This window comes from Camellia sinensis, chromosome 9 (genome assembly GCF_055761805.1).
Source record: "Camellia sinensis isolate YWXY chromosome 9, ASM5576180v1, whole genome shotgun sequence".
NCBI lineage: Eukaryota > Viridiplantae > Streptophyta > Magnoliopsida > Ericales > Theaceae > Camellia > Camellia sinensis.
The window spans coordinates 195317008-195326180 of record NC_138969.1 but is presented as its reverse complement, the minus strand read 5'-3'; positions in this window follow the sequence as shown (position 1 = coordinate 195326180).

The window sequence follows — 9173 nt, the reverse complement described above, 5'->3', positions numbered from 1 at the left end:
TACATCCCTACCAACAGTAAACAATTCCTCCAAAACTGTCCCACACCCCCCCTACCGGGATAGTATAATCCCCTATATGAGGGATAAGAAGTCCGGCGGATTAAAACAAAAACAAACGATGGACTACTCACTCCTTCGGATAAGCAATCCGAATAGTGAATAGTCCCCCCCTAATCCCTCCAATCAAAGTGATTGGTGAGATTATTGACATGTGGTACTCTAAGATTATCTAATAATTTATTTTTACCTATTTTATTAGAATAGTAGAGATTGTATTCATTCTATGTGGATGTGCATCTGAATCTTTTTTTAAAAAAATATATACATTTATTTGAAATTTCTTCTTGTCTTATTTGAGTGATTATTGAGTTTGTTATAGGTTTGATAATATGTGGTTAAACTTTATTACATAGTTGATTAATATTCAAAATCTCAAGACCGGCCCTAAGCATGTTGAAAGAAGGTTCCCCCACTTTACGACCCTTAAAAATTTAACATTTTATGCTAGGTTGAAAGAAATTTTGTTTACTTATTAAACTTCAAGTAAAAAAGGGTCTAATTCAAAATAAAAAGTCCAATACTACTGTCGATCGCATCAGTTACATTTGCTTCTCCGAATTGAAAATTTTCAAAGGCAAATTGATTAAATCTTATACTCGTTCAACTAATAGTTAAAAGTATTAGGAGAATAATATTTAAGTGATATATTCTTTTACAATTTATTTAATTTTTATTTAGTATAATAATTTTAAATTGTTTTAGTATTTTTTTTCTCTATTATAAATTTAATTTTGCTATCTATATAACTAAATTTCAGTACGTAATTTAGTAATTATATATGAATGCAATTTTTATTCTTTTGAATATATGAAAGGTCTCATATTAATTTGCATAACACTCCCCTAAAGCTCAAGTCCACAGTACCGAATCTCGTCACACGTGGAGAGTATTTGTTGGACAATCTTCACTGTATTTAAAAGATTTAATTCTATTGTGTACACAACAACAATTAGAATTTAAAGAGATAAAGAAAATGAGAGAATTTGTTTGATTACAAAAATCAAACTAGAAATAATAAATAATTAAATAAAACCACAGATTTTATTTTGTTACAAAAACAAAAAATAAAACCTGATTAAATAAACAAATAAAAAACAGAATAAAATTAAACAACTTACTTGGTTAATTTATCTGAATAACTTTTCTGATCAAGTCCAGTGTTTAACACTGTGTCCTTAAGACAGATTCGTCCTCTCCACGGTGCTTTCAGAATTTGGACGTCTATCTCCCAGGATGAAATGATCTTACCACAAACAATAGCAGCACTACAAATTGTTTGCCTTACGAACACACTAAGTGTTTACACTCTTTCTTTCAGAAATAAAATGCAGCAAGATGAAGAATAGAATAAGCAGAGGTGAAATACGAAATTTCTGAATTATAACATCAAATGAGAGTGGTCCTATTTATAGATGTAAAGGTGGCTCTTTGGTTTTAAATTGAACAGGTATGATACCTGTTGGTTTTGAATTCAAACAGATTTGAATCTGTTGATAATTCAAACAGATAGCAAAAAAGAGGAAGGGCCCCGTTTGGGTGTGCATTAATTCCAAACTAGTTTATTTCTGTTTGAAACGGGAAGGGCCCTGTTTGGATGTACAGAAAATCCAAATCAGTTTAATTTGAATTCTGGATTTTATTTTACCAAAAATAAAATTAAATTCAAATGTTTTTGGCCCAAAAAGATTAATATTGGGCCGAACAAGCCCAACCCAACCACGCACCCGCGCCCAGGCCCAGCCCAGCCCGCCCGACCGGACGGACGGCGGCGCGCGCGCGTGTGTGGTGATTTTTGGGTCCAATGGGTCTAGCCCATTTTACCCATAACCTCTCCCTCTAAAACACTTGGGTACCCCTTGGGGCACACTCCAAGTATCTCACCCAAGCCTTATAAACCCTTTTAAAACTTCCCACCAAATCAATGTGGGACAAGCCAATTTACAACCTTAAGGAATTTTCACCAAAACTCCATTTCCATGGAGCACACTTTGGCTTCAATTTCCCATTCACTCAGTAATGGTTTTGAGCAACCAAATATACCACGTGAATCACAACGCGGCATAGAACGCGTTACCACTTTGACCCGAGTAAATCGACACTCGGGGCCTACCTAAAAAATAGACCAAACTTGAGAAAAAATTCTGGTTTTACCCAAAATTTTTCTACCATTTCCAACAATCCCCCACATGAATGGAATTTGATGACAACGGAAATGCAACAATATGCAGACTTTAACGAAAGAGTATAAGTCGAAAATATTTTGCATCGGGATAGGTAGTTTTCAGCCTTGAACCTTCTCTAGTGATAACCTATTGGACTTACTGGCTAACCAATGGACGCGATGCCTTGAATTGTTCAGCCGTTTGTGTAAGCCAAGACAATAGATTTCACACAAAATATCTTCTAACATATCGTGGTTCTCACTGTTGTGTTCATTTTGGCCTTGAACGCGCCTGGTTTTCATAAGTGTTTCTAGAGAATTTAGCCTCTTCATTCTCATAGAACCGGCCCCAATTCAACACTCATATAGGTGATTCTTATTGTGAGTATCTCCTTATACTCGTCTTGATTTTATACCTTAATCAAGATATAAGTAATCATTAAAAGCAAAACTTATCCTTATACCCCTGCATACAACATATGTTGCAGATATCACTCTCACCATAGGAATGGGTAGGGAATTTGTAATCTCTTGGTGATTTCTGGTGAGCCATACATAACTTAGTTGTCCCTTTGAACTTAGTTCTTGGGATCTCCAGTCATATAAGTAGGGTTACCATTATGACGACTCTTATGTAATAGGCTTTAATCCCATCCCCTTCGATGAACTATACACTAGCTCTTTTGTCAAACCTTTTGTTAACGGATCTGCAATATTCTCTTTAGATTTTATATAATCTATTGAGATTATTCTGTTTGACAACAATTGCCTTACGGTATTATGTCGACGACGAATATGTCGTGACTTACCATTATACATATGATTTAGTGCCCTGCCTATTGCAGATTGACTATCACAATGAATGCAAATAGCTGGCACAAGTTTTGGCCACATTGGAATGTCTTCTAAGAAGTGACGAAGCAATTCTGCTTCTTCACCTGCTTTGTCTAAAGCAATGAACTCGGATTCCATTGTGGATCGTGCGATGCAAGTTTGTTTTGTGGACTTCTAAGAAACAGCAGCGCCTCCTAGAGTAAAGACATATCAACTAGTGGATTTTGAATCTTTAGTATCCGATATCCAATTGGCATCACAATAACCTTCGAGTATTGCTGGATATCGAGTAAAGTTCAAACCATGATCACGAGTAAATCTTAGATATCTAAGAACCCGAATGATCGCTTTCCAATGGTCTTCTCCAAGGTTACTAGTGTACCTACTCAATTTACTGATAGCATAAGCTATATCAGGACGAGTACAATTCATTAGGTACATTAGGCTTCTAATGATTTGAGAGTATTTTAACTGAGACACTGCATCACCTTTATTTTTCGATAAATAAAGACTGATGTCTACAGGTGTTCTAGCTAAATTCAAATCATCATTGATAAATTTATCAAGAATTTTCTCAATATAATGAGATTGAGATAATGCATATCCGTCAGATGTTTTAGTAATTTTCATTCCTAATATAACATCTGCAACCCCCATATCTTTCATATCAAATCTTTTGTTAAGCATTTGCTTAGTTGATTTGATCATGTTTTGACTGCTTCCAATGATAAGCATGTCATCCACATAAAGACAAACTATGACATATCCTTGGTCAGTGTTTTTAACATAGACGCATTTGTCACATTCGTTTATCTTAAACCCATTAGTAAGCATTGCATGATCAAATTTTTCATGCCATTGCTTAGGTGCTTGTTTTAATCCATAAAGGGATTTTACAAGTCGACAAACTTTCTTTTCTTGCCCTGATACTACAAACCCTTCGGGTTGTTCCATATAGATCTCTTCATTTAGATCACCGTTTAAGAAAGCTGTCTTAACATCCATTTGATGTATTTCTAAATTAAACAACGCTGCTATAAAAATAAGCATGCGAATGGATGTTATTCTTGTCACAGGGGAATATGTGTCAAAATAGTCCAGACCTTCCTTTTGTCTGTAACCTTTAACTACAAGTCTTGCTTTATACTTGTCAATTGAACCATCTGCTTTCATTTTTCTCTTGAATATCCATTTATATCCAAGAGGTTTAGAACCTGGTGGAAGATCCACCAATTCCCAAGTATGATTTTGCATAATGGATTCAATTTCATTATTAACAGCCTCTTTCCACAAAGGTGCTTCAGGACCTATCACTGCTGCCTTAAAGCTTTGAGGTTCATTTTCTAACAAGTATGTCAGAAAATCTGGACCAAAGGATTTTGATGTTCTCGCTCTCTTACTTCGTCTTGGTTCATCATTAGTTAAATCCTGTTGGTCGAGACTATTACTAGTCTTTTGTGTTTGATTGTCATTAGTCTCTTGACTTTGTGTACAATCATAAGTTCTTTTCTGTGAACTTAATTCATGTCCTTTCTTCTAAGGAAAGACATGTTCAAAAACACAGCATTCCTTGACTCTATAATAGTGTTCACATTTATATCAGGTATTTCTGATTTATAAGTCAGAAACCGATATGCACTACTATTCTGAGCATAACCAATAAACACACAGTCTACTGTTTTTGGTCCAATCTTAGTCTTTTTAGGAACAGGAACTTCAACTTTTTCCAAACACCCCCACACTTTTAAGTATTTATAAGAAGGTGGTCGACCTTTCCACAATTCATAAGGAGTGCTGTTGGTTTTCTTGTGGGGTATTCTATTAAGAATATAATTAGTAGACAATATTGCTCCCCCCACAAGTTCTGTGGTAAGCCTGAACTTAGTAACATGGCATTCATCATTTCTTTGAGGGTTCTATTCTTCCTTTCAGCAATTCCATTTTGCTGTGGAGAATAAGGGGCTGTAGTTTGGTGAATAATGCCATGTCGTGCACAAAATTCATTTAATGGTGCATCATATTCACCACCCCTATCACTTCTAATATAAATCAATGAATTTTAAAACAAATTCAAGAAAAAACCAAAATAATTATGACTACTCAAGTTAGAATTAATGTTTTAACAAAATTATATCCTCACAAAAGATTTTGCCTAAGAATCAAACAATTCAAAAACCCATTTGATTGTATACATTCTTGCAACTCAATAACAAATAAATGTCACTGTTATAAAAATATTTGTGACAGAAGAAAATTAAATTATCTCAACTAATGCAAGAGATACACCCCCATATTAATAAAATGGTTCATGGTTTAACAAATTTTACTACGCAAGTAAAATAATTATTAATGACATCTCATGTCACATAATTCAATAATCAACATAAAAGATTTCTTAAATTACTTCCCAATTAAACGGACCGATATAATTACATACATCTTCATATTTAAATTTCTCTGGTGTTTAAATACCCTTTCAAAATTGATTAGAAATATTCAAATTAACCTGCTTATGTCCAAAGTCGACATAACAATTTATCATTCCAAATCACTTGAAATTATTGTTAAGAAATAACTTGAGTTGATATCATACATGCATATCAAACGCATCAACTAAAAATAATGAATTAACAAAATAAATTAATCATGCACGATCCCATCGCTTGCATCATGAAATAAAAGGATTCTCAACTCATAAATAAAATCCAACGCATTTAAATTTTAAACTTCAAAATGACAAAACATACCTTCATCTAATAAGTTTGATTTGTACATAAATAAACAAATTAAATATGCATTAAAATGCTCTTGTGAATATATATATATATATATATATTCCGACTCAAGTGCAGAAACAATTCAAGACTATGAATCCACATTGTAATAAAAATAAAATTAGTTTGCAAAACTAATATTTTACTCTAGAAACAAATTCTTCCATGTATACTCACGATGAACTATGATAAAGTCAAAATAATTAGCACCTTTTCACAAAGGGTTCAAAAATAAGTGGTCTATCAAACGAAACCATAAGTTACTTACAAAATTAACAGATTGTGACCAAGTCACAAAGTTACATGATTGATTAACAAAATTAATTTTCTAGTTACTAAAACCAGAAAATAAATTACAATACAAAATAATTTTATTTTCCTTGTTACTAAAACTAGTAAAATAAAATACCGAAATAATATCTGATTACAAAAATCAGAAAACCACAACTTAATTTTCTAGTTACTTAAACCAGAAAATAAATTATAACACAAAATCATTTTTTTTTCCTTGTTACTAAAACTAGAAAATACTGTAATTTTATTTTCTTTGTTACTGAAACTAGAAAATAAAATACCACAAAACTATTTGATTACAAAAATCAGAACAAACACAAAATAATTTTCTAGTTACCAAAATCAGAAAATAAATTAAAACACAAAATAATTTTATTTTCTTTGTTACTAAAACTAGAAAATAATATAATTTTATTTTCCTTGTTACTAAAACTAGAAAAATAAAATACCAAAATAATTTTCTGTAACACCAAATAATATTCTGCAATTGTTAATGACACCAATATATTATTACTAGTTGTCAAAGAAAAGAGACAGTATATTACTACTATCTGTCAAATAGCATAAATCACTATTTGTTTTTCCAACCAGAATATTAGTTTGAAAACACAGAAATTAAATACAATGAAGATACCAAAAAGGATTCTGTCTTAAGATTGTTGAACAATCTTCACTGTATTTAAAAGATTTAATTCTATTGTGTACACAACAACAATTAGAATTTAAAGAGATAAGGAAAATGAGAGAATTTGTTTGATTACAAAAATCAAACTCGAAATAATAAATAATTAAATAAAACCACAGATTTTATTTTGTTACAAAAACAAAAAATAAAACCTGATTAAATAAACAAATAAAAAACAGAATAAAATTAAACAACTTACTTGGTTAATTTATCTGAATAACTTTTCTGATCAAGTCTAGTGTTTAACACTGTGTCCTTAAGACAGATTCGTCCTCTCCACGGTGCTTTCAGAATTTGGACGTCTATCTCCCAGGATGAAATGATCTTACCACAAATAATAGCAGCACTACAAATTGTTTGCCTTACGAACACACTAAGTGTTTACACTCTTTCTTTTAGAAATAAAATGCAGCAAGATGAAGAATAGAATAAGCAGAGGTGAAATACGAAATTTCTGAATTATAACATCAAATGAGGGTGGTCCTATTTATAGATGTAAAGGTGGCTCTTTGGTTTTAAATTGAACAGGTATGATACCTGTTGGTTTTGAATTCAAACAGATTTGAATCTGTTGATAATTCAAACAGATAGCAAAAAAGAGGAAGGGCCCCGTTTGGGTGTGCATTAATTCCAAACTAGTTTATTTCTGTTTGAAAACGGGAAGGGCCCTGTTTGGATTTTATTTTACCAAAAATAAAATTAAATTCAAATGTTTTTGGCCCAAAAAGATTAGTATTGGGCCGAACAAGCCCAACCACGCACCTGCGCCCAAGCCCAGCCCTCCCGACCGGCCGGAGGGCGGCGCGCGCACGTGTGTGGTGATTTTTGGGTCCAATGGGTCTAGCCTATTTTGCCCATAACCTCTCCCTCTAAAACACTTGGGTACCCCTTGGGGCACACCCCAAGTATCTCACCCAAGCCTTATAAACCCTTTCAAAACTTCCCACCAAATCAATGTGGAACAAGCCAATTTACAACCTTAAGGAATTTCTACCAAAACTCCATTTCCATGGAGCACACTTTGGCTTCAATTTCCCATTCACTCGGTAATGGTTTTGAGCAACCAAATATACCACGTGAATCACAACGCGGCATAGAACGCGTTACCACTTTGACCCGAGTAAATCGACACTCGGGGCCCACCTACAAAATAGACCAAACTTGAGAAAAAATTCTGGTTTTACCCAGAATTTTTCTACCATTTCCAACAGTATTTACGCTGTGTTGGTTGCGAAATTTTGGAAGGAATTTAGAGAGGAAAAGAGAAAAATATATATGAAATTAGGTAAAATATATGTATATTTTATTTATATTTCACCTATCTTTTTCATTTTTCTTTTCAAATCCCTCCTCAAATTCTCTCAACTAAACACAGAATTAGAGTAGTGCATTTAAGGCAAAAACAGTTATAAAAAAAAAAAAAAAATCAAGTAAGGAATAAATTTAGTAGGGTAAATTATTTATAAAGCCTATTTTGAAGACTTATATAAGATATGGTCCTATGAAAATAACTTATAATCTAATTGGTCTTGTGATTTTCTTGTAGACACAACTACTCCCAATCTTAATTAATTACTAACTTGATTAATAATAATACTATATATGGGAAATTCAGGTTGCGTTTGGTAAATTTTTCTAAATATGATTTGAGAATAGAATTGTATTTTGAGTTTGTGAGTTTTGAAATTATAATTTGAGTGTGAAAAATTTGTTTGGTGAATGAGTTTTAAAAAGAGTTTTGAATTGAATAGGAAATTTTTGATGTGGCATATGATATTTAATACAAAAACTTACAATTTATAACCAAACACACAACTCAAAATTCTATTCAAAGCTCATACAAATTTTTAAAAAAATTTCAATTTTTTTTTTATTTAAAATATAAAAAATAACAAGTGGCATTTGTAAAAAATAAATAAATAAATAAATAAATGCACTGTTCCGGTCAACCAACCAGACATTTAGGAGGATGACCGGTTAGCCCAAATTTTTCTGCCTTGGACAAAGTTTTCAAAAGTGAGTGTGAAATTAATTTTTGAAAACTGTAAACAAACACCACACTCAAATGTAATGGTAGAATAAAGTTTAGAGAGCTCTACCAAACAGAGGCTCAATATTACCATAGATTGTGATTATGTCTATATGATTAGAAATTAGAAATTCAAAATAACCTAATTAATGGCAATACCATATATGAGAAATCCAATGTTACCATATATTGTGATCATGTCTATATGATTAGAAATTTGAAATTCAAAATAACCTAATAAATGGTAATACCATATATAGGAAATCCAATATTACCATAGATTGTCATCATATCTATATAGTCGGAAATTTTAAATTCAAAACGTAAATATAACAT